We start from the raw sequence: 25725 nt of genomic DNA, 5'->3' as shown, positions 1-25725 counted from the left end.
ATTATATTAGATTCAGTTCCCTGAAAGACCATCTACAGTAAATACAGCTGTGGGTTTCAATTTAAATTAAAATTGATCGTATGCTTATTGGTTCTTCTAAGCTTTGGAACTGGAAAATTAAAACTTTACACATAGCAATTTTGATTTGTTTCTGAGAGAAAGTTCTTGATTTAGACACTCAGCAGGCTACCAATAGGTAAATATAATGGTGGGGAAAATATACAAATATTTATTTGGGAGGCTGTAATAGTTTTATGCATAAAACTAAAGGAGAAAACTTTTTAAATAATTACATCATAGGCTACTAGTTGTTGCTAGTGTTCAATGCACAATAGAAGATTTAGCATCCTTCCACTTACCTCCAGATCACCCCAGTTTACTTTCATTATCTCAGTGTAGTGTCCCCAGTCTCCAAGTTATCCAAGTTGGATGACAAGTTACATCTTTATTTTACATCTTAGAATTTATCCTTGGGAGCAACTCAATAATAGCCTCAGCAAGCTGAAGCTGGGATATAGCCCCTTTCTTCAAAGACAAATTCTTCCAATGATATGCTAGGGTGAAACACTGTAAAATTTAAATCATAACAGAATTGTTTCTGAAATTCATTAATACAGATTTCCAAGTAGTATTTAAGACCCTGTAGTTCTGTGACTCTACAATAATTGCAGTTTTGATCTAATTATATAGTTATGTGGCTAATGAATGAGATGAAACGTCTTAAAATGCAAATGTGTTCTTTTTTTTTTTTTCTGACCACCCAATCAACTCTGTTTAAAACTAGATTTTTGAAATCTGTTCAAAATATATATATATTATAAAAAAATACACACACACATTTAAAGGTTTCTTTGGTGGCTCAGTGATAGAGAATCCATCTGCCAATGCAGAAGAGGATTTGATCCCTGGGTCAGGAAGATTCCCTGGAGAAAGGGATGGCTACTCATTCCTTTATTTTTGCCTGGAGAATCCCATGGACAGAGGAATCTGGTGGGCTACTGTCCACATCCATTGTGTTGCAAAGAGTTGGATACAACTGAGCAACTAACACATACAAAAATATATATTAAAAAATATATGTATGTATACATTTATTTAAAAAGGTCTAAAAATGGATGGGGAAAAGTGAGCAGGAAAATAAGAGCTCTATCTCAGAGTGGTGGTGGTGGTGGTCACTCAGTCATGCCCAACTCTATGCGACCCATAGACTGCAGAACGTCAGGCTGCTCTCTGCTTAGTCATTCTCTCTATGACCCCAAGGACTGTAGCCCACCAGGCTCTTCTATTCACAGAGAGTCTCCAGGCAATAATAATGGAGTGGGTTGCCATGCCCTCCTCCAGGAATCTTCCCAACTCAGGCTTCCCTGTACTTCACTCTCTCCTGGAGTTTGCTCAGACTCATGTCCATCGAGTTGGTGATGTCATCCAACCAACTCATCCTCTGTCATTCCCTTCTCTTCCCACCTTCAATCTCCAAGAATCAGGATTTTTTTTTCCAGTGAGTAGGTTCTTCTCATCAGATGACCAAAGTGTTAGAGCTTTAGCTTCAAGATCAGTCCTTCCAATTAATATTCAGGATTGATTCCCTTTAGGATTGACTGGTTGGATCTCCTTGCAGTCCAAGAGACTCTCAAGAGTCTTCTCCAACACCACAGTTCAAAAGCACTCAGCCTTCTTTATGGTCCAACTCTCACATCCATACATGACTACTCAAAAAATCGTAACTCTGATGATATGGACCTTTGTCAACAAAGTAACAGAGAAGGCAATGGCAACCCACTTCAGTACTCTTGCCTGGAAAATCCCATGGATGGAGGAGCCTGGTAGGCTGCAGTCCATGGGGTCGCTAAGAGTCGGACACGACTGAGAGATTTCACTTTCACTTTTCACTTTCATGCATTGGAGAAGGAAATGGCAACCCACTCCAGTGTTCTTGCCTGGAGAATCCCAGGGTCAGGGGAGCCTGGTGGGCTGCCATCTATGGGGTCCCACAGAGTCGAACATGACTGAAGTGACTTAGCAGCAGCAGCAGCAAAGTAATAATGTCTCTGCTTTTTAATATGTGGTCTAAGTTTGTCATAGATCTTCTTCCAAGGAGTAAACATCTTTTAATTTCATGGCTGCAGTCACCATCTGCAGTGATTTTGGAGCCCCTCAAAATAAAAGTCTGTCACTGTTTCCACTTTTCCCCCATCTATTTGCCATGAAGTGATTGAACTGGATGCCATGATCTTAGTTTTCTGAAGGTTGAGTTGCTTTTTTTCTTTTTTTTCTCATTAAACTGTTTTTAATGGGTCTCAAATTCTGTGACAGATTTTTGGTCAAGTTGTTTTCATTAAAAAATACTGATTTTAAAAACTAATAACTTAAACTGCCACACACAAAACATATGGTCCACAAAAATATTCTCCTTTCCTTCTGAAGGTTTTACAATGCATTGTTATTAACCAGTCTTTGGCTATTAAACTTAAATGGCCCATTGAGACAAACAGTTCTGAGACCATACTTCCACCACTGATTAAGACTTGGGGTGGCAGGTATTGGGGATAATATTCATTCAACCTTCCTTCTGAGCTTTCTGGGCAGACTTGGTGACCTCGCCAGCTCCAGCTGCCTTCTTGCTCACTGCTTTGATGATACCCACAGCGACCGTCTGTCTCATGTCACGCACAGCAAAACGGCCCAGGGGAGGAGAGTCAGAGAAGCTCTCGACACACATGGGCTTGCCGGGAACCATATCAACGACGGCAGCATCGCCCGATTTCGAGGATTTAGGGCCATCTTCCAGCTTTTTCCAGAACAACAATCAATCTTCCCCTTCAGCTCAGCAAACTTGCAAGCAATGTGAGCTCTGTGACAGTCCAGCACAGGTGCATATCCTGCACTGATCTGGCCTGGATGGTTCAAAATAATCAGCTGGGCTGTGAAGCCAGAGGCTTCCATCGGTGGGTCATTTTTGCTGTCACCAGCCATGTTGCCATGACGAACATCTTTGACAGACACGTTCTTGGCATGGAAGCCCACATTGTCCCCAGGAAGGGCTTCACTCAGTGCTTCATGGTGCATTTCTGCAGACTTCACTTCAGTCATTACACTGACTGGAGCAAAGGTGACCCCCATGCCAGGTTTGAGAACATCAGTCTCCACACAACCCACAGGGACAGTACAAATACCACCAATTGCATAGACATCTTGGAGGGGCAAACGCAAGTGTCTGTCTGTTGGGTGAGTTGGTGGCAGGATGCACTCCAGAGCTTCAAGCAGGGTGGTTCCATGGGCATTGCCGTCCTTACAGGTGACTTTCCATCCCTTGAACCATGATTGCTGTTAGCACTTGGCTCTGGCATGTTGTCACCATTCCAGCCAGGAACTGGCACAAAAGCTACGGTGTCAGGACTATAGACAATTTTCTTAATGTAGGCGCAGACTTCCTTAACAATTTCCTCGTATCTCTTCTGGCTGTAGGGTGGCTCCATGGAACCCATTTTAACTCCAAAAATTAGTTGTTTCACACCCAGAGTGCAGGTCAGAAGGGCATGCTCATGCCCGCTCTTGGAGATGCCAGCCTCAAATTCACCAGCACCAGCAGCAACAGTCAGGACAGCACAGTCAGCCTGGCAGGTGCCTGTAATCACGTTTTTGATGAAGTCTCTGTGTCCGGGGGCATCAATGATGGTAACACAGAACTTGCTGGTCCCAGATTTCCACAGGGAGATAGCAATGGTGATACCATGCACGTTCAGCTTTCAGTTTGTCCAAGACCTAGGCGTACTTGAGGGAGCCCTCCCGCCTCAGCAGCCTCCTTCTTGAACTTTCCCACTGTTCTCTTGTCAATCCTGCCACATTTGTAGGCTGGATGGCCAGTCGTGGTAGACCTCCCTGAAGCTACGTGCCCAATGTGGGTATGTGGGTTTTTTCCTTTCCCGATTTTGCTTAGGTTTAAGGGTGGTTTTTACAACACCTGTGTCCTGGCAGCAAACCCGTTGTGATAAAGCAAAGATTGAGTTTTAAGTCAGCTTTTTCACTCTCCTCTTTCACCTTTATCAAGAAGCTCTTTAGTTCCTCTACACTTTCTGCCCTAAGGGTGATGTCATCTGCATATATCTGAGTAATTTACAATTAACTAGAAGCCAAAGGCTGGGATTATGAGTACTAAAATTTAAAAAAGTGAAGAGAAACTAAAAAGACTCTTGATGAAAGTGAAAGTGGAGAGTGAAAAAGTTGGCTTAAAGCTCAACATTCAGAAAACGAAGATCATGGCATCAGGTCCCATCACTTCATGGGAAATAGATGGGCAAACAGTGGAATTAGTGTCAGACTTTATTTTTGCAGGGCTCCAAAGTCACTGCAGATGGTGATTGCAGCCATGAAATGAAAAGACGCTTACTCCTTGGAAGGAAGGTTATGACCAACCTAGGTAGCATATTCAAAAGCAGAGGCATTACTTGCCAACAAAGGTCCGTCTAGTCAAGGCTATGGTTTTTCCAGTGGTCATCTATGGATGTGAGAGTTGGGCTGTGAAGAAAGCTGAGCACTGAAGAATTGATGCTTTTGAACTGTGATGTTGGAGAAGACTCTTGAGAGTCCCTTGGGCTGCAAGGAGATCCAACCAGTCCATTCTAAAGGAGATCAGTCCTTCTTTGGAAGGAATGATGCTAAAGCTGAAACTCCAGTACTTTGACCACCTCATGCGAAGTGTTGACTCGTTGGAAAAGACTCTGATGCTGGGAGGCATTGGGGGCAGGAGGAGAAGGGGACGACAGAGGATGAGATGGCTGGACGGCTTCACTGACTCGATCGACGTGAGTTTGAGTGAACTCCAAGAGTTGGTGATGGGCAGGGAGGCCTAGCATGCTGCAGTTCATGGGGTTGCAAAGAGTCGGACACGACCGAGCAACTGAACTGAACTGAACTGACTGAAAATTTAAAAAGTTAGTGTCACTTCTGGTCCTATCTACAAAAATCTAGAGGAAGTTTCTCAAAATATTTTATAATAGTTCTGAAAAATAACCAAAAAAAGCTTACATTTACTGGGTACTTCTATGCCAGCACTGTTTTAAATCTCACTGGAAAGTTTAGTAGGTACCTGTATTGCTTTCATATCATAGATGATACTGAGGGACCAGTAGATTTATTGTTTACTAGAGGTAATGCTTTTTGATATCAGTGGAGCTAGGGGTTGAATTTGCATAGTCTGACTTCAGAGGCATCATTTGGACCACTACCCTATACTCAAAATGACAAGTGTGTCATGCCTTTTATAGGCTAATTAAAACCTAAAGATGTCCAAATTTGTAGTTATATAACTTTTATCGTATAGATTACATTCTATAAACATATCCATTTTTTTTGTGAATATCAGCCTCAGATTAATTAGTGTATATTTAATAAATTTATCTTCTTCTGTGAAAAATTGTCATGTTAGATGATACAGAGGCCCTGTTCGAGCTTCCAGAGCCATACAGCAAATGGATGAATGGATAAAGGAGCAGTGGTACATATACACAATGGAATATTACTCATCCATAAAAAAGAGCAAGTCTAAAGAGGTGGACAAACCTAGAACCTGTTATACAGGATAAAGTAAGTCAGAAATAGAGAAATATTGTATGCTAATGTATATATATGGAATCTAGAAAGATGGTATTGATGAATTTCTTTGCAAAGCAGCAATAGAGAAACAGAGATAGAGACCAGACTTATGGACATGGGAGAGAGGGGAGAAGAGGGTGAGATGTATGGAGAGAGTAACATGGAAACTTACCTTACCGCATGTAAAATAGATAGCCAACGGGAATTTGCTGTATGACTCAGAGGACTCAAACAGGGGCTCTGTATCAACCTAGAGGGGTGGGATGGGGAGGAGATGGGAGGGAGGCTCAAGAGGGAGGGGATATATGTATCCCTATGGCTGGTTCATGTTGAGGTTTGACAGAAAACAACAAAATTCTGTAAAGCAATCATCATACAGTAAAAAAAAAAAAAAAAAATTTAAATTGTCATGTTAACTCACATTCTGACATGAAATACCTCATCTATTCTTCATTACGTCTCAGAAATTATAGATAAGGATTTATAAGCCATACCAAACATATCAGTAAACAACACCAAGTAAGTTCTTACCATGTCAGTGCTATCGCCAATACTTGACATGTATTATATCATTCATTGTCACCAGAATCTCATGAAGTAGATATTATATTTATCTTAGTATTTGGAGATAAATCACTTGTGGTTTCTGGGATTCTTGGAAACTTTAGAGTCTCTTTTATTTTGTTACTGACATGACTATAAGAACCTTATCCCATTTAAATTGCAAAAGAAACCCATGATTTAAATAGTTTTATTATGATGTTTTACACAGTATATATAAAACATGGACACATGGAGAAGTGCAGTATCCTCTTTTAAAATTTCAACTACCTTGAATATCAATCTTCTCTTTCTAATATAATTACATAAATTAAAATATAACATAACCATTCTTATAAATAACTAGCACAATGTGAATTGAACTGCATTATTCCAATTCATATCATTTAATAGCATTATAACATACTTAAGCAACAGCCATTTCTTTCCTGTTATCCTCTTACTTTTAATATAAATTTAAAAGTTAATTTTCTTTCAACTTTTATTTTATCACACAGAAATCATCATATTCTAGGTTTTATTTTTCTCTTCAGTCTTAATAGTTGACATCACTCCAATATTTCTATTATTAAATATATTAATATTAGTAAGAGAAATGTCTTCTTTAATACCCACTCTAAGTCTGATGCTTTCAAGAGATGAGGTGGGATAACCAAGTTATCCTGAGGCTGACAGGATGAAAATGGTCAACGTTCCTTGTTTCAGTCATTCAATTGTATATGTCCCTTACAGGAACCAAACATGCTTTCTTCAACCTAGTTACGTTGCTGCACATTTAATCTTTACAGCAATCTTGTATACTAAGGATTAGCCTCTCAACAGATTGAATGAGAAAACAGATGTCTTGAAAATTAACTAGCTTGCATAAACCGATGTAAATCTGTGTATAGAAATCTGGGATTCAAACCCACCTTTGCTGATTCTAGAACCTGTATTTTACTGATATCTGATATTATTTTACTCATCCCTGCCCTGCTGATCTGCTGTTTGTTGCCGACTTCTGCCTTTCTCTCTTAAGACCTCCCTTTGTCTCTCTCTCTCTCTCTCTCTCTCTCTCTCGTGAAAGGACTAAATTCACTTGACAGTAACCTAGTGTAAGTCTTCAGATCCCATGAGCATTTTTCACTGGCATCATGACGGTTGTGTTGAAATAGTTCATCTCTGGTTATTCCTGCTGATGTTGAGTACTAATCAAGGCTGTGTTCCCCTCCTCTCCCTGGCATTCTATATTACTTTGTTGGGCCATCAGAGAAGGGACAGGAAGGTGGTTTGGAAGTGATTTACATATCCTACTAACTTCTTCACATTAAATTATTTCCAATCAGGAGGATCCCCTCTGACCTTTATGAACATTCTTTTTATAAGCATGTAAAACATTGATCACAATTCAAAATTCAGCAGAAGTCACAATAGTGCATGACTCTTTCTAAAGGTCCCCACATATGACTTCCCTGGTGGCTCAGATGGTAAAATGTCTGTCTACAATGCTGGAGACCCAGGTTCGATCCCTGGGTCAGGAAGATCCCCTGGAGAAGGAAATGGCAACCCACTCCAGTACTCTTGCCTGGAAAATCCCATGGATGGAGGAGAGGGAGGAGAGAGGTGGGCTACAGTCCATGGGGTCACAAAGAGTCAGATAGGACTGAGCGACTTCACTTTACGCATGAGATGGGCTTCCTGGATAGCTCAGTTGGTAACGAATCTGCCTGCAATGGGGGAGACCCTGGTTCAATCCCTGGGTTGGGAAGACCCTCTGGAGAAGGGATAGGCTACCCACTCCAGTATTCTTGGGCTTCCCTTGTGGATCAGCTGGTAAAGAATCCACTTGCAATGTGGGAGACCTGGGTTCAGTCTCTGGATTGGGAAGATCCCCTGAAGAAGGGAAAGGCTACCCACTCCAGTATTTTGGCCTGTAGAATTCCATGGACTATACAGTCCATGGGATCACAAAGACTTGGACACAACTGAGCAACTTTCACTTTCACGCACAAAATGGCTTCAGTTTCTCTCCCCTGCTGTGACTCTGATCTCAAATTCACCAGTTAAATTTTAGTTCCCCCAACCAGGTGGCTCAGTGGTAAAGAACCTTCCTGCCAATGCAGGAGAAGCAGAAGATACCAGTTTGATCCCTGTGTCAGGAAGATCCCCTGGAGGAGGAAATGGAAACCCACCCCAGTATTCTTACCTGGGAAATCCCATGGACAAAGGGGCCGATGGGCTAGAGTCCTGGGGATCGCAAAGAGTCAGACACAACAAGAGCAGGCTCAGTGGTGACTTGGTGTCTGTAATCAATAGAACCATACAGTTTGAGTCCCCCCACCCTTTCCCAGAATAAGGTGTACTCAGAATAAGGTGATTAAGGCCTATGAATCCCCCTGAGAGACAAGGAGCTCTAGGTGCATCACTGATCATTACTCTTTGTAGACTATCTGAGGCCAAGGTGGACTGGAAGCAGGAGTCAAGGGCTTTGAAAGGAGGGAGTGTCTCAGCACCAGTAGGTTTGGTTTCCCATTTCCTTTTGATCTGGGCCAACATGGCAGTGTCTTCTGGCTCAATCAGGAGTATCTCTGATGCTTTGAGTATACTCTATGCTGTACTGAGTGGTGAGATCCTAGTGGCTTATACTATCTATTCCAGACATAAAGACTACTCGATTTACCCATATTATCTTTTCTGAATGGAGCCATGGGGTTTTGCTCCTCTTGACTGACTTTGGTTGGTCTAGCGCATTCAGGCTTTAAAACAATGTCCATATTCTTTCAGATCAGTTTTGATTTCATTGACACAAATAATGCTTCTTAAGTTATCACCTATCTTTGCTGTAGGACTGTGAGAATTTTCAAGATTGATGGTGATGACTGAAGAATTTGGGGGACAGTTTCTATATGTCTTTGGGACAGTTTCTCATTCTCCAGTTAATTACATTAATCTGTATTATAAACCCAATCTGCTTTGAAGACTATATCAGTTTAATGTATAATATTTATATACAAAACTTTAACATTTCCACCTGGAAGTCAGGAAAGACTAGAAAATCACACAATAAAATGCATTTGCCTTTGGCTTTTAAGAATCTTAGAGCCATATTTTGAGTTTATGAATAGGGACTCTGAAGTATTTACCTTCTATGTACCTATGTGTTGACATGTCAGTCTTATAAGTATGTCCTATATTTGCCCTGTCCTTGATTCTAATGTTCTAATTCAAAAATTACAATTCTAAGAATAACTCTTGTTAAGCATCAAATTCTTTAATCAGTTGTATTTATGAGTAATATACAGAGAAACAGACAGTTCCTCACTGATTCTCAAATACATTTTAGAATTTTTCTACCCTACTGAAACATGATTGCATGGCATCACCAACTGGATGGACATGAATTTGAACAAGCTCTGGGAGCTGGTGATAGACAGGGAAGCCTGGTGTGCTGCAGTCCATGGGGTCGCAAAGAGTCAGACACGACTGAATCCCTCAACTGAACTGGCTGAAACCCCAGCAATGCTAGACCCTGGTTCTTTCCTTTGTTCACAGACATCCGTGCATGTGGGACCACACACATTCACACTAAAGCTTCAAGCTTCACATTCAGGCAGGAATATTTTCGAGCTCAGTTAAACCCTCTTGCCACTTCTGGACAGATAATATTTTCCTCTGCAAGTGGATGAATTGAGTTGTTTTGCTCTTGTGAACAGCAACATACTGTTACAAAGTTTTCCCAATCCAATCGCACCAAAAATAATGCAGATTTATTTCCATAATGAGGTTCATTTTGCCTCCAATTACCAGATGAATTTGTTTATTATAGACATCGTCACAGTTACTTTGTTGAAAAACTATCAGCATCAAAATCTTTCCTAAGTATCTTTAGATTGGTGTAGATAGCCTTAGAATGAGGTTCCTTTCCACTTGTCCATTCCAAAGTTATCTCAGGACTTGATCAGTATTCCTGTGGATTTTCAAACAGATTTTCTGGTCTTCCTATTTCCAAGTGGAAATGTTAAGATTTTCAATACAAATATTATACTTTAAATTGATATAGTCTTCAAAGCAGTATCTGGTAAACAGTTTAATTAGTAAGACCCTGAAAAGCAATGAACACAAACCTCCCTCAAAATTGCATTACAAATTGGTTGGGGAGCTGACTGTAAAAGTTAGAACTTTATTTTTTCTCACATTTGATAGATTCATGAAAGAAAATTGCTGTGCCAAGACAAAAAGAGATAAATTCTGTATGTCCTCCAAAGTCCTGTTCTCTAAAACTTTTGGAACTCATACGGCTTATCTAAACCTTTTTCTTTATGTCAGTGTGTGTGATTATGTGCTTATTAACTTTATCTCATACTCTCAAAGAAAAATAAAGAAAAATAAATAAGGTTTAATGTCTATTTGGTGTTTTTATTGATTTATAGTTGATTGCAATGTTGTGCTTCAGGTATAGAGCAAAGTGATTCATTTATCTAAATATATGTTCAGTCACTATGGAAAACAGTATGGAGGTCCCTTAAAAATCTAAAAATACAGTTACCATACAATCCAGCATTCACTCCTGGTTATCCATCTGGAAAAACAAAGACCCTAATTCTAAAAGATACATGCACCCCAGCATTCATAGCAGTACTATTTACAATAGTCAAGACATGGAAAAAACTCAAATGCCCATTAGCAGATGATGTATGTCACATTTTATTAAGCCAATCAGCTAATGGGCATTTGAGTTGTTTTCATGTTTGGCTATTGTAAACAGTGTTGCTGTGAATGTTGGGGGTGCAGGTATATTATCAAATTAGTGTCTTCATTTTTCCAGATAAATAACGAGGCATGGGAATGATGTCGAATCATACGGTAACTCTATTTTTAGATATTTAAAGACCTCCATACTATTTTCCAAAGTGGCCGCAGCAATTTCCATTTCCACTAACAGTGTAGGAGAGTCCTCTTTACTACACATGCTCTGAGCATTTATTATTTGTAAACTTTCCATTATAGCCATTCTGACCTATGGTTTTTCCAGTAGTCATTATGCATGTGAGAGTTGGACAATAAAGAAAGCTAAGTGCTTGAAGAATTGATGCGTTTGAACTGTGGTGCTGGAGAAGACTCTTGAGAGTTCCTTGAACAGCAAGGAGATTCAACCAGTCCATCCTGAAGGAAATTAGTCCTGAATATTCATTGGAAGGACTGATGCTAAAGCTGAAATTCCAATACTGTGGCCACCTGATGTGAAGAGCTGACTCATTTGAAAAGATCCTGATGCTGGGAAAGATTGAAGGTGGGAGGAGAAGGGGACGACAGAGGATGAGATGGCTGGATGGCATCACCGACTCAATGGACATGAGTTTGAGTAAACTCCCGGAGTTGGTGATGGACAGGGAGGCTTGGTGTGCTGCAGTCCATGGGGTCGCAAAGAGTTGGACGCGATTGACTGACTGACTGAACTGAACAGGACTGACCCATGTGAAGTGGTTTTGATTTGCATTTCTCTATTAAGTAGTGACATTAAGCATCTTTTCATGTGTCTGTTGACCATCTATGGCTCCTTTGGAAAAATATCTGTTTAGGTCTTCTGCCCATTTTTGACTGGATTGTTTATTTGATATCGAGTTGTATGAGCTGTTTATATATATAAGGTATTAACTCCTGTTGGTCACATCATTTGCAAATACTTTCTCCCATTCCATCGGTGTCTTTCTGTTTGGTTAATGGTTTCCTTTGCTGTGTGAAAACTTATAAATTTGATTAGGTGCCATTTACTTCTTTTTGCTTTTATTTCTTTTGCCTGGGGAGACTAATCTAAGAAAATATTGCCATGATTTATGTCCAAGATATTTTGCCTGTGTATTCTGCTAGGATTTTCATTGTGTCATGTCTTAAGTTTGGCCTTTAAACCATTTTGAGTTTAATTTTGTTTCTGGAAGTACAAATGAAGTTAGGAATTGTTCTAACTGCTTTGATTTACATGCAGCTGTCCAGCTTTCCCAACATCACTTATTGAAAAGACTGTCTTTTCTCCATTGCATAATCTTGCTAGGTAGAGTATCCTAGGTTGCAGATTTTCCCCTTTCAAGACTTGAATATATCATGATACTCCCTTCTGGCCTGCAGTTTCTGTCATCAGCTGATAGCTTTACCGGGGTTCCCCTACAATTGATTTTGTTTTTCTCTTACTGTCTTTAGAATCTTCTCTTTAACTTTTGCGATTTTATATGATTTGTCTTGGTATGAGTCTGTTTGGATTCAACTTGTTTGGGATCCTCTGTGCTTCTGGTACTTGGATATCTGTTTTCTTATTTAGGTTTGGGAAGTTTTCAGCCATGATTTCTTCAAAAACATTTTTGAACACTTTTTTTTTTTCCTCTCTTTCCCTTATCATGTGTAGTTTTCAGATTTTATTTTATCTCTTAGATCCCCAAATTGCTATTTTTTTAATTGTCTCTCTGCCTGCTTTCTTGATTCAGTGATTTCCATTATTCTATCTTCCAGATCACCTGTTCATTCTTCTCTGTCATTTGGCCCTCTAGTAATTGCTTCTAGGTTTGTTTTTATCATGGCAATTGAACTAATTTTGATTGGTACATCTTTATTGTTTCTTGTTCCTTATTACAGTGTTCTGCAATTCTCTTGATAATCTTTCTTAACTGAGTTACCATTTTTACCACCTGCTTTTGAACTCAGGGTCTAGTAAACTAGTGAGCTCTTTTTCATGATTTGCTCTTTCAGGGGATTTCTCTGGTTCTTTGAATTGGGCGTACTTCTCTGCTTTGTCATTTTCTTAACTTTCTATGTTGCTATAAATTTAGGAGAAAGATTTACCAACTTTGGTCTGGAAGGGATGTTGTTTTGAGGGAATATCTCTGTGTAGACCGTGTTTGTACAATGTTTTTGGTGCAAGGGCTGGTTTTGGACCCCAGCCATGTGCTTCCTCAAGGTGAGCTGGCCCTTTTCCCCTTGGAAGCGGGTGTGGTTGGTATTGTAGTATCCATAGCTTCTGCTGATGTGGGGTGGGGTTTCCACTCCACACCATGGCTATTGCCACCCCGTCAGGCATGGGGTCTGCTCCCCCACGAGGGTCAGGTTTGATCATGGTCCAAGCCTTCGAGTGTGTACCCTGCTGCACACAGGCAGTTGCTAAAGCAAGTGAGGTCCATGTAGTCACAGAGGTCCTGGGTCCCATCAGTGTGCAGACCATGGTTCTGCTTGCAGGCTGTCCAAGGTTATGCCATCCTCTCTGTTGTGTTCATCCATGGAATCGGTGAGGACTGGGGGAAGGGGTATTGTGGCTTCAGGATTGAGGTTGCCAGGCTGCCACCAGAGATTGGGGCCACCCCTGTGGCAGACTTTTCCCAGGACCCTTCTGCCCCCAGTCTAGCACCACACTGCCGTCTGGGGAGGGTGGGCTCTTCTGCTGGGAGAGGAGCCACCGTGCACTCCCGAGAACCCTGACCATGGTCCTTGTGGTCCACCCCAGCTGCACCCCAGGCCCTCAGGGCTGTCTCTTCCTGTCTACGTGAGTCCTCCCCCAGGGCCTGGCTGCCTGAGTTTCAGTACCTCCTTGCTGCATCCTTTTGGGGTGCCACCTGGTCCTTAGGCTGACAAGGTCCTCCGTATCTACACTCACCACCTGGTATGTGATCTAGCAGTGGCCACCAGGCACCCTGGTCTGTCTCTGGCCAGCTCGACTGAGTCTCTGCCCTGATCCCAGGCCCACCTATGCTGTGGAGTGATCGGGGCTGGGGTGTTCACCCCTCCAGACAGCTACATTTGGAAAGATGGCAACTGACAACACAAGGCTTTCTCCACCCTGATTGTCAGCAAGTTGGCATGCTTGCCTCCTGGGGAGCAGACTCTAGGCTTCTGCAGCCTTCTTTCTATCTCATCGTCTCTCACCAGGCCAGGAGGACCATCTCCTGCATACTGGACTCCTGCATACGTGGCGTGCCCAGACTGGCTTGACCTTCTCACTCCCCAGGGTGATGGTCCATTTGTACGGACCTTATACATCCATCCCAGGGGCATAGGTCCCTACCATAGGCCTTTTTTTTTTTTTTTTTTTCCCTGACACTACTGAGTTGTTGGGAGATTTTTATTGCATGTTTAATTGTGTAAGAATTCTTCTGTTTCCAGTTAGTGCTCCATGGCAGTCTTTCCATGTGTAGATGGATTTTTGGTGTGTTTGTTGGTGAAGGTGAGATCCGCATCCTCTTACCGTGCCATCTTGATCCAACTCCCTCTATTTGATTTTAAATACAATTGAAGAAGCATGATGAGGGGATGAACAAGAAAATAAAATGGCGAGCTAAAAGACCACAAACTGTCAAATATCTTTAATTCAATACAAGGGGCACAAATCCAGCATTTTAATTAATGCATTTGTGCGTCTGTGTCGGTGTGCGTGTGTGACCCTATGGACTATAGCCCACCAGGCTCCTCTTTTCATGGGATTTTCCAGGCAAGAATACTGGAGTGGGTTGCCATTTCCTCCTCCTGGGGATCTTCCTGACTCAGGGATCAAACCCGTGTCTCCTACATGGTAAGGACACAGTTTACCACCTGAGCCACCAGAGAAGCCCTAATGAACGAGTAAGTAGTACATATTCGAAAAACGGACTGACTTATTGGAAAAGACCCTGATGCTGGGAAAGATGGAAGTCAGGAAGAGAAGGGGACAACAGAGGATGAGATGGTTGGATGGCACAACCGACTCGATGGACATGAGTTTGAGTAAACTCCAGGAGTTGGTGATGGACAGGGAGGCCTGGCATGCTGCAGTCCAGGGGGTTGCAAAGAGTCAGACACGCCTGAACTGAACTGAACTAGGCAGGTATTCATATGTCTAATCACAGGATAAATGAATATACAGAAAATAATCGAAGGAGAAGCCTCACAATGACGCTGTGCTTGGAAAGTCTTCTGTCTTTCACCCATTTCTTCAAATGCTTGGTTTAAATAAACATAGCAAAAGATCCAATATATGTGTGTATCTGACTAGTAAGTGTAGTAGCATATTGAATATATCAATACACAGCCATATCCCTGATACTCTTCATTCTACTATATATGTTTAGCTGCAGCTATGCATCCTAAAGATAGAAGACAAGTTCTTTTGTGTATGTGTTTTACTTTTCATGAATAGGGGGAAAAAATCAGTGTGATCTGTTAAATTCTGAGTCATTCACTTACTTTGTTTTTCTTCAACATTTTATGCAAACCACACTTTTACTGGGGCTTTCCTGGTGGCTCAGCAGTAAAGAATCTGCCTACTAATGCAGGAGATGCAAGTTCAACCCCTGGTCCATGAAGATACCCTAGAGAAGGAAATGACAACCTACTCTAGTACTATTACCTGGGAAATCCCATGAACAGAGGAGCCTGGAAGTCTACAGTCCATTGATCACAAAGAGTTGGACACCACTGAAGCCACTTAGCACACAGTAACCCAGTGGGCGGACTACTCTGATCACCAAAGCGAACTAGAGACTCTGATCAGTTAGGGCACAGAGACACACTTACCTGCATCTCTCAGTCCAGACCACCACGCTGCCCAGACTTGACCCTTGACCCTTTTGGATACAATGATTTCCCTGAAAGTCTAACAAAATGGGATGTATTGCTGCCACCAAATGATTAAAACCTTTCCATTTGCTGGGCTAGATAGATGTGCCAATCTCCAATTTCTGTATAAAAGCAGTCTCGAGTAATCTCACCATCTCTCATAAATATACTAAAAGTCCCATGCTGACCACTGAGTGTCTCCCAACCAACCACTCCCACCCTAGGCACCACAGGCCACGTGGCGAGCTCTGGTAGGCCACTTTGCAGGGAGGAAGGACAGTGAGAATGGATCAAGAGCTTCGATCTGGATCATCTCCTCTTCACACATGTATATATAAGAAGTGACATGTTTCTTCATAATTCAGTTAGATAAGTATTCACTTGATGGCTATGGCCAAGCAGCAAGAGTACTTGTTTTTGTTGTTCAATCTCTGAGTTGTGTCTGACTCTTTGTGACCACAAGGACTGCAGCACACCAGATTTTGCTGTCCTTCACTATCTCCCAGAGATTCCTCAAACTCATGTCCATTGAGTCGGTGATGCCATCCAACCATTTCATCCTCTGTCACTGCCTTCTCCTCCAGCTGTCAACCTTTCCCAACATCAGAGTCTTTTCCAATGAGTCAGTGCTTCATATCAGGTGCCCAAAGTATTGGGGCTTCAGCTTCAGCATCAGTCCTTCCAGTGAATATTCAGGGTATGCTGGTTTGATTGGTTTGATCTCCTTGCTGTCCAAGGGGCTCTCAAGAGTCTTCTCCAGCACCAAAATTCAAAAGCATCAGTTCTCTGGTGCTCGGTCTTCTTTGTGGTCCAACTCCCATGTTCATAGATGACTGCTGGAAAAACCTAGCTTTGACTACATGGACCTTTGTCAGCAAAGTGATGTCTCTGCTTTTGAATACACTGTCTAGATTGTCATAGATCTCCATCCAAGAAACAAGTGTCTTTTAATTTTGTGGCTGAAGTCACTGTCCACAGTGATTTTGCAGCCCATGACAGGAGCTTGAAAATCATGCAAATTAGTATGCTAATACTGATACTGGTAGATTATAAGAAGGCAATAACTCTGAGAAGACATGTGTTTCTGACACTTTATTTATTCAAGCTTTCTAAAACAGTATTAGAATTTCCACAAAATGTAACCTTAAAAACCTGCCACTTCTTTTCCATTAATGCAGTTTTTCACTATATGCAATTTGCCTATGTTTTTGACCCTGAAAGAGTGGCAAACTCTTGTCAAAATGTTTATTAATTTCCAAAATATAATAGTCCTAAATACCAGAAATTGCTTTCTTAAAATTTTAAAGTTTATTCAGCATAATATCTGAGATGAGTGTCAATTATAAATATTTTAATTATAACATAGTTCATAAATTTAAGATCGTGTTAATATCCTGGTTATGTTCAGAGTACTTAAATATGAAAGAGAGAAAGGGAATGTAGGAAAAGAATTTGGAAAAACAGCATTCAGAAAATTTTCATATAAGCAAAACACATATACAAAGATGCTTATTACTAAACAGAATTTTATATTTTCCAGTTCTTAATAGACTACTGATATAAAGAGGAGAGAGAAATAAAATCCTTATATGCATAGATAGTATTACAGTTTGGTTACTATAATAAAACCTAAAATAATTAAATTTTACCTTCCTGAAGATAGGATGAATATGTAATTTTATCTCATTTGTAAAATAAGATTTGTTCAAAGATTAAAATATAATAATGAAAATATAAAATTTAACATTTTAATATTATTGTTTTCACTGAAAGGAGTAGCAGTATATGAATTCTAATTAATTCAAACACTCCCTTTTAGTTATTAATATGATCGGCTTTTAGCAGTGTCAGCTAAATAAAGGGAAAGTATTTGCTATTCAAACTTAAAATGTGTAACTTCTCTAGAAGCTATGCTATGCTAAGTCACTTCAGTCGTGTCCGACTCTGTGCGACCCCATAGACGGCAGCCCACCAGGCTCCCCCGTTCCTGGGATTCTCCAGGCAAGAACACTGGAGTGGGTTGCCATTTCCTTCTCCAATGCATGAAAGTGAAAAGAGAAAGTGAAGTCGCTCAGTCATGTCCGACTCTTAGCAACCCCATGGATTGCAGCCTAACAGGCTCCTCCGTCCATGGGATTTTCCAAGCAAGAGTACTGGAGTGGGGTGCCATTGCCTTCTCCGTCTCTAGAAGCTAGGCTACTGTAAATTGAAGGGAAAAAGAGATACATTTTTTAATTTGTTGATTCTTCAAAAGAAAGAAATTAGAAGTAGCTATAGAATTAAGGGAAAGAGATTCTCTCATTGACATGAGAGTTAGATATTGTGAAGCCTCCCAAGGAATAATTGTGACTTAAGTATATTAAAATTAAAAGTAATCATACATTTTGACCAGGAAATCTCTCTCTTCAGAGTTTTGCCTATAGTAATAAAAATACCAATGAAAAAGAATATATATGATTGAATAAAATAAATGATTTTATTAAATACATTTTATTTATTTATTGAATAAATGAATTCAATAAATGATTGAATAAAATATTAATTCCATGTAATATTTTCAGTAATTCCAAAAGATTGCTTACATCTACATCTTAATGTTTAGTAGAATATTAGCTAAAGAATCAGTGTGGGTGTATGGGAAGCCAGGTGGCACAGTGGTAAAGAACCTGCTGCCAATGCAGGAGATGCAAGAGACTTGGCTTGATCCTTGTGTTGGGAAGATCCCCTGGAGAAGGAAATGGCTACCCACTCCAATATTCTTGCCTGCAAAATCCCATGGACAGAGGAGCCTAGGTTACAAAGAGTCAGACATGACTGAGCACAGTACACTTCACATAAGCTATTGTAATGAAGTAGTTTTATAGACAGACATGTATGCAAAATATTTCATACAAGTATAGAGAAAATTGTTAAAGAATGCAGTCAGATTGATGACATCAGGTTTATATATATGAGATTGTAGAGGGTGAGGAAAAGAGTATATAAAATTAATTTACACATATTTTAAAATATAATTATGATATATTGCATATAAGAAACTGTGTTTATTATATTACATTGGGATTCCCTGAAATGGTAGCATTGGGCTTCCTGGTGACTCAGACAGTAAAGGGTAATGCACTGCAGGAGACTCAGGCTCCACCCCTGAGCTGGGAAGATCCCTTGGTGAAGGAAATGGCAATCCACTCCTATTGTTGCCTGTGAAATCCCATGGACAGAGTCTAGTGGGCTACAGTCCACAGGGTCTCAAAGAGCCACATACAACTGAGTGACTAAATATTAATGGTGGCATCAATATTTATATAAAGTTGAAATAGATATTACTATATGGCATACAGTATCTCTTTTACTTACCTATAATTTTATATAATACATTATAATACATACTATAATAATAATTTATGTATAAAATAAGCAGTAATACCATACAAATTAGCTCTATATAAATATGGTATATGCATGTACAGAATAATTAGAAATATGTTACTTCTTAGTGATAAAATTTCACTTTATTTTTTCAAACAACATACTCTGAATTTTCAAAGTAGAAATATTTTCCCTTTCTAGTAAAAATAGCTATTCCTTAGTTTCTCAATAACCCTAGAATAGAAATCTAAATCAGAAGCTCTTCTATAGTTCTATTTTTGCCATATGATTAAATTTCTAATTTCTGTTGGATTTCCTGATTTGTGAAGACATAAAACTCCATACTAAGTTTATCTTGTGATATGGCTCTAGGATGTGTGATTACTACTTTCTTCAACAAAATGAATCTTAAAGTCTTCTTTTTCTATTTGCCCTCTTTTTTAACCATGTCTTTTGTCTTGGAAATCACTCTCAAGGTCATTATAAGGAAATAGCTCCACGTATTCCAATAATCTTAATAGATCAATGATATACTCACGCTTTTCCATTAGAATTGCCCTATGTGATTATTTGTAAACTGAAAACAGATGATCATATAACTGTAATACCAAAAGAACCTGTAAAAAGAAAAGAAACTCAATAAAAATACAAAGAGAGTCATTATGTGTAATTCAAATGCAAAATTATCTTAATGCTTTTAGTAAGATTAATAGGGTTTAGGATATGCCCATGGAAACATCAGATACAGATAACATTGCAAAATAAAGCTACATATACAAATCTTTTCTCATGCTGTATTTAACATGAAGTATGTTTAATCCTGGCTTCTTTGGTGGCTCAATGGTAAAGAATCCACCTGCCAATGCAGGAGACATGGGTTCAATCGCTGGGTAGGGAAGATATCCCTGGGGAAGAAAATGACAACCCACTGCCGTATTCTTGCCTGAGAAATCCCATGGAGAGAGGAGCCTGGTGGGCTACAGTTCATGACTGCAAAAGAGTTCCTACTAAATAGGAACAACAGTGTGTTAATCCTACTAAGAAAAATAAGCTTTATAGAGATTTGAATGTATTGGGGAGTCAAAAGAAAACATTCCATTATACAGATGACACATTAGTACTCATTCAGTTTTCACACAGAAATTTCACCTTGATGAAGTAATTAAATTAAAAAAAAAATGTTTATTATAACAGAAGACACAGGGCCTTTTCCTGTAACTTCCAAATCCTAATTATGAAATTAGTTTCCATGATGAGGAGTAGTTTGAAGTGCAATTCTGAGACTTTCATGGCTTTCTTTCTCTTTTTCTGTCTTTATTTTTTCTAGCACTGAAGGTTTTCTTCTTTGAGGATAGTCTTTTGATTGAGAATGTTTTATGCACTCATCAGAGATGAGGGATAAAACTAATACAGTAGTATTTTGGCCACAAAATAGTTAAAAGAAAGAAAAGAGAGTGTGTATATTCATGGAGTTATCAGGTGGTATTACACAGGTAAAATGAAACAAAGGAATTATTTGGAATACTAATGAATACTAATGGAAAAGAGAGGAAGATAGGTAAATAAGAGAAGCCATGAATTCTTCTAATTTTAATAAGAAATATTGAATTTTAAAGTAGGGATTTGTTTTTCAACATGAAACTCTGACAGCTATAAACAGAATTTCACAGAAGTGAAAACATACGTAAATTTTGCTTTAAATATATATCATGAGGAAATTAAATGCATACATTGAACATATTAACACTTCACACACAAAAATATAACATAATGTAATTATACATTAACAAGACCACTTTAATAGGCAAAAATCTGATAATAAGATTACTATTAAAAATTAATGAGTACTTTAATGTTTCTCTCTTAATAGGATATCCTGTATTGTTACATTTTACCTTTTTGTTGTTCAGTCAATCAGTCATGTCTGACTCTGTGACCTAAGAGACTGAGGTATGCCAGGCCTCCTTGTCCATCAGCATCTTCCAGAGCTTCTCAAACTCATGTCCATTGAGTTAGTGATGCCATTCAACCATCTTGTCCTCTGTCATTCCCCTTCTCCTCCCATCTTCAATCTTTCCCAGCATCAGGGTCTTATCTAAGGAGTAAGCTCTTCGCATAAGGTGGCCAAAAGGATTGGAGTTTCAGCTTCAGCATCAGTCCTTCCAATGAATATTCAGGACTGATTTCCTTTAGGATGGACTGGTTGGATCTCCTTGCAGTCCAAGGGACTCTCAAGTCTTCTCCAACACCACAGTTCAAAAGCATCAATTCTTTGGCGTTCAGCTTTCTTTATGGTCCAGTTCTCACATGCACACATGACTACTGGAAAAACCATAGCTTTGAATATATGGACTTTGTTTGCAAAGTAACACCTCTGCTTATTGACATGCTGTCTAGGTTGGTCATAGCTTTTCTTCCAAGGAGCAAGTGTCTTTTTAATTTCATGGCTGCAGACACCATCTACAGTGATTTTTGGAGCCCAGGAAAGTAAAGTCTGTCACTGTTTCCATTGTTTCCCATCTGTTTGCCATGAAGTGATGAGACTGGCTGCACTAACCCTCACTATTTGAATGTTGAGTTTTAAGTCAGCTTTTTCACTCTCCTCTTTCACGTTCATCAAGAGGCTCTTTAGTTCCTCCTCAATTTCTGCCATAAAGATGGTGTCATCTGAGTCTCTGAGATTATTGATATTTCTCCCAGCAATCCTGATTCCAGCTTGTGCTTCATCCAGCCCAGCATTTTACATGATGTACTCTGCATATAAGTTAAATAAGCAGGGTGACAATATACAGCCTTGACATAATCCTTTCCCAATATTGAACCGGTCCATTGTTTCTTGTCTGGTTATAACTGTTGCTTCTTGACCTACATACAGGTTTCTCAGGAGGCAGTTAAGGTGGTCTGTTATTCCCATCTCTTGAAGAATTTTCCATAGTTCTTTGTGAGCCACACAGTCCAAAGCTTTGGCATAGTCAATGAAGCAGAAGTAGATGCTTTTCTGAAACTCTTACTTTTTCAATGATCCAACAGATGTTGGCAATTTGATCTCTGGTCCCTCTGCCTTTTCTAAACCCAGCTTGCACATCTGGAATTTCTCAGTTCACATACTGGTGAAGCCTAGCTTGGAGAATATTGAGCATTTCTTTACTAGTGTGTGAGATGAGTGTAATTGTGAGTAGTTTGAGCATTCTTTGGCATTGCCTTTCTTTGGGACTGGAATGAAAACTGACCTTTTCTAGTTCCATGGCCACTGCTGGGTTTTCCAAATTTGCTGGCATATTGAGTGCAGCACTTTCACAGCATCATCTTTTAGGATATGAAATAACTCAACTAGTATTCCATAACTTCCACTAGCTTTGTTCATAGTGATGCTTCCTAAGGCCCATTTGACTTCACACTCCAGGATGTCTGGCTCTAGGTGAGTGATCACACCATCATGGTTATCTGGGTCCTTAATATCTTCTATGTATTTTTGCCAACTCTTCTTAATATGTTCTCTTCTGTTAGGCCCATACATTTCTGTCTTTTATTGTGCCCATCTTTGCATGAATTATTCCCTTGGTATCTCTAATTTTCTTGAAGAGATCTCTTATCTTCCCCTTCTATTTTTTTCCTCTCTTTGCATTGATCACTTAGTAAAGCTTTCTTTCTCTCTTTGCTATTTTTTGAAACTCTGCATTCAAATGTGCATAGCTTTCCTTTTCTCCTTTGCCTTTCACTTTTCTTCTTTTCTCATCTGTTTGTAAGGCCACCTCAGACAATTATTTTGCCTTTTGGCATTTCTTTTTGTTGTGGATTATTTTGATCACCACCTCCTGTACAATTTTACAAAACTCCATCCATAGTTCTTCAAGCACTGTGTCTATCAGATCTAATCCGCTGGATCTATTTGTCAGACCCACTGTATAATTGTAAGGGATTTGATTTAGGTATACCTTATTTGAACCAAAAGTCAAAGGCTAAAATCTTAAAATCTCTGTGACATCCGTTTCATGAAATGGAATGATGATCCCACTGATATCAGAGCTTCACTATCAGGATATCAGTCTCCCACAAATTACGTGTTCTTTTCCAAACCATGAGGCACACAAATAGCCTCTATATACCTCCTACCTCACCACTGTATGTAGACTTGTCTGGGCCCTGGTGGTAGCCTCCACCCTACTTCTTACTAAAAATGCCTACAAAATCTGAGTCAGCAGCACTGTCCAATAGAAATAAATCTAAAGTGTACTGCATATATAATTTTAGGTTTTCCAATTGTCACAATAAATATAAAAGTAAATTAAATTTATAAATATATTTTATTCAATCTATTTCAACATTGAATTAACATAAAAATATTGAGATATATTACTGAGACATTTGTACATTGTTTTCATTTTTATTATGCCTTCACAGCCTAGTGTGTTTTACACTCACAGAACATCTCACTTAGGACCCGTCACATTTCAGAGGCTATAATTGACATTTATGTTTAGTGGCTGTCATACCGAAAGGGCAGACCTAGAGCTTTGCTCTCTCCACCTCCTGGCAGTTAAGGCCCCATCTGTCGGGCTCTGCTCCTTGGGACTTTGAATCTTGAGTGAATAATACAGAGGAACATAGCTATTGAGCTGTGTTAAATCATGAGGTGTAGTGATAGTTGTAATGTGCTGTGTTTCTGGCTACACTTTTCCACATTAAGGATGATTTTGTGGCTGTCTACTTTTGCTGCCTTTTAAATGTAAAACTTATTTTCCAAATCTGATTTCTCCCCTTCCCTTTGTTTCTCTGAGTTTGATATCCTTCCAAACTATACTACAATTATATTTAGAGAGGAAGACAATGTCTGATTATGTTAGCTGAAGGTGAAACACTTCTACTCATTGCATAATAAACATTTTCGATAAAAGTGAAAAAAACTAACCATGGCCAATGCTTGAACTTGATTCATAAATATTAGAAATATAACATAACTGGGCACAGAGACAAGCTTTTCATAATAAAAGCTGTTTTGTAATAAAAGTTCTTCAAGTTTTTCAACATTAAAGACTGATGCTATGAAGTGCTATATGTGTTCTGGATTAGTGGTCAGGTAATTAATTGCAACTCCAGAACTACATCAGAGAAGGCAATGGCAACCCACTCCAGTGTTCTTGCCTGGAGAATCCCAGGGACGGGGGAGCCTGGTGGGCTGCCATCTATGGAGTCGCACAGAGTAGGGCAGGACTGAAGCGACTTAGCAGCAGCAGCCAGAACTACAATCATTCTTTCATGTATTCACTATCTCTTTTATTCATTTTTCAGCAAATGTTTATAGAAATAGAAAATGTCCAGGGCACACAGATATCAAGATGAATAACAGCACAGTATAACTGATTCAAAAATTATTTTCCTAGAGGATTTCTGCTACTTGCATGTATATAAATTGTCAGACCAATAGCAAATCTTTGCTACAAAGAAGGGTCCTATACTTTAAGAGAATAAAGCTTTAATGGTTTGTAGAAGAGGTCCAAATGTCCGTAGCATTTAAAGGATAAGAAGAATTTTAATTTCTTAAGATATGAACAACACAGAAGACTAAAAACATAAAGAAGCTGGAAATCAGAGAAGATGATTTTGGAACCAAAAAAGACCAGTTCAGTTGGAACATCACAGTGTTAACAGTGGGCCAGTGCTGTTGCCTGAGTGTTAGCCGACAGAGACTTTCTGAATTTTACTGATCCTCCCACACTTTATCACCTTGCTTTCTGTTTGTTAGTGGGGCACTTTGCAAGATACATAGCTTGAGAACTGGAAGCAGAACAATGCTAATTAGCCCATGTGGGGATTAGACCCTTAACCTTGACCTCATTAGCAGAAACTCTAAGCAGCTAAGGCACCTAATTGAAACTGGCTCAAAGTAAAGATCTATGTCATCACCTTCTTATCCCTTTATTTAGAAAAAAAAAAAAAAAAAACAGATGTGTTCTAATAACACTACTCTGTATAAAATATGACATGACTCATATTACTTTTATATGCAGTTATTAGCTTTTTAAAGATATGTGCCTAAAGAGATGCCTATGGTTACATACATATGTGTACATTCAATTTAGGAATCAAACCATTTGCAGTCAAAATTTTAGAAAATTTTTATTGCGCTATGAGGATGTAAATGTTATGTGTCCTTCAGAGTTTAGGAATGTGCTTAACTAGTACAATTCTCTCTGCCCAATTAGCCCAATTAAAATAATACATTTTGTTAATTCATGTTGAATAACAGATTTGCAAGATGAAATACAACTTCAGCCATTGTAGGAAACTTAAGAATTCTGCTGCAATTCGTAAAACTTCACAGATATAAATAATAATTTATTCATCTGGTCTGTTTCTCCAGAAAAATAGTAAATATAGTTACTTGTAATAGTTTATCTTAACTTTTCCATATCAACATACCCTTCATGAAACAACTATTATGTTAAAATATATATTTAAAACATACACACACACACAGGTCTTGATTGTTATTAAACAAGAAATCATAGTTCCTTAAGAAAAAAAAAAATGTTTGCCAAACAGTTTATATTATGAACACTTTAAAATATCATATGGAGGATAAAATAAGAAGATTGCATTCTGAATTTTTCATATACTAGGTTATTAATGGTGCTGCTGCTGCTAAGTTGCTTCAGT

The 25725-nt window shown here is 39.2% G+C and overlaps 1 pseudogene across 1 annotated transcript; it reads right to left on the bottom strand.

Annotated features, from left to right (window-relative positions):
- Positions 1-2256: 2256 nt before the first annotated feature.
- On the bottom strand, positions 2257-13339 carry LOC147370076 (elongation factor 1-alpha 1 pseudogene; annotated as a pseudogene). Its single transcript, XR_015168664.1, has 2 exons — positions 12964-13339; positions 2257-3932 (listed from the first exon to the last, which is right to left on the bottom strand). The product of XR_015168664.1 is annotated as an elongation factor 1-alpha 1 pseudogene (transcript).
- Between the last annotated feature and the right edge of the window lie 12386 nt (positions 13340-25725).

The sequence above is a fragment of the Bos grunniens genome, chromosome 7 (assembly GCF_055505025.1).
Source record: "Bos grunniens cultivar Pamir isolate PY7600 chromosome 7, Bosgru_T2T1.0, whole genome shotgun sequence".
NCBI classification, from domain to species: domain Eukaryota; kingdom Metazoa; phylum Chordata; class Mammalia; order Artiodactyla; family Bovidae; genus Bos; species Bos grunniens.
This window is presented reverse-complemented; position numbering and strand designations above follow the sequence as displayed.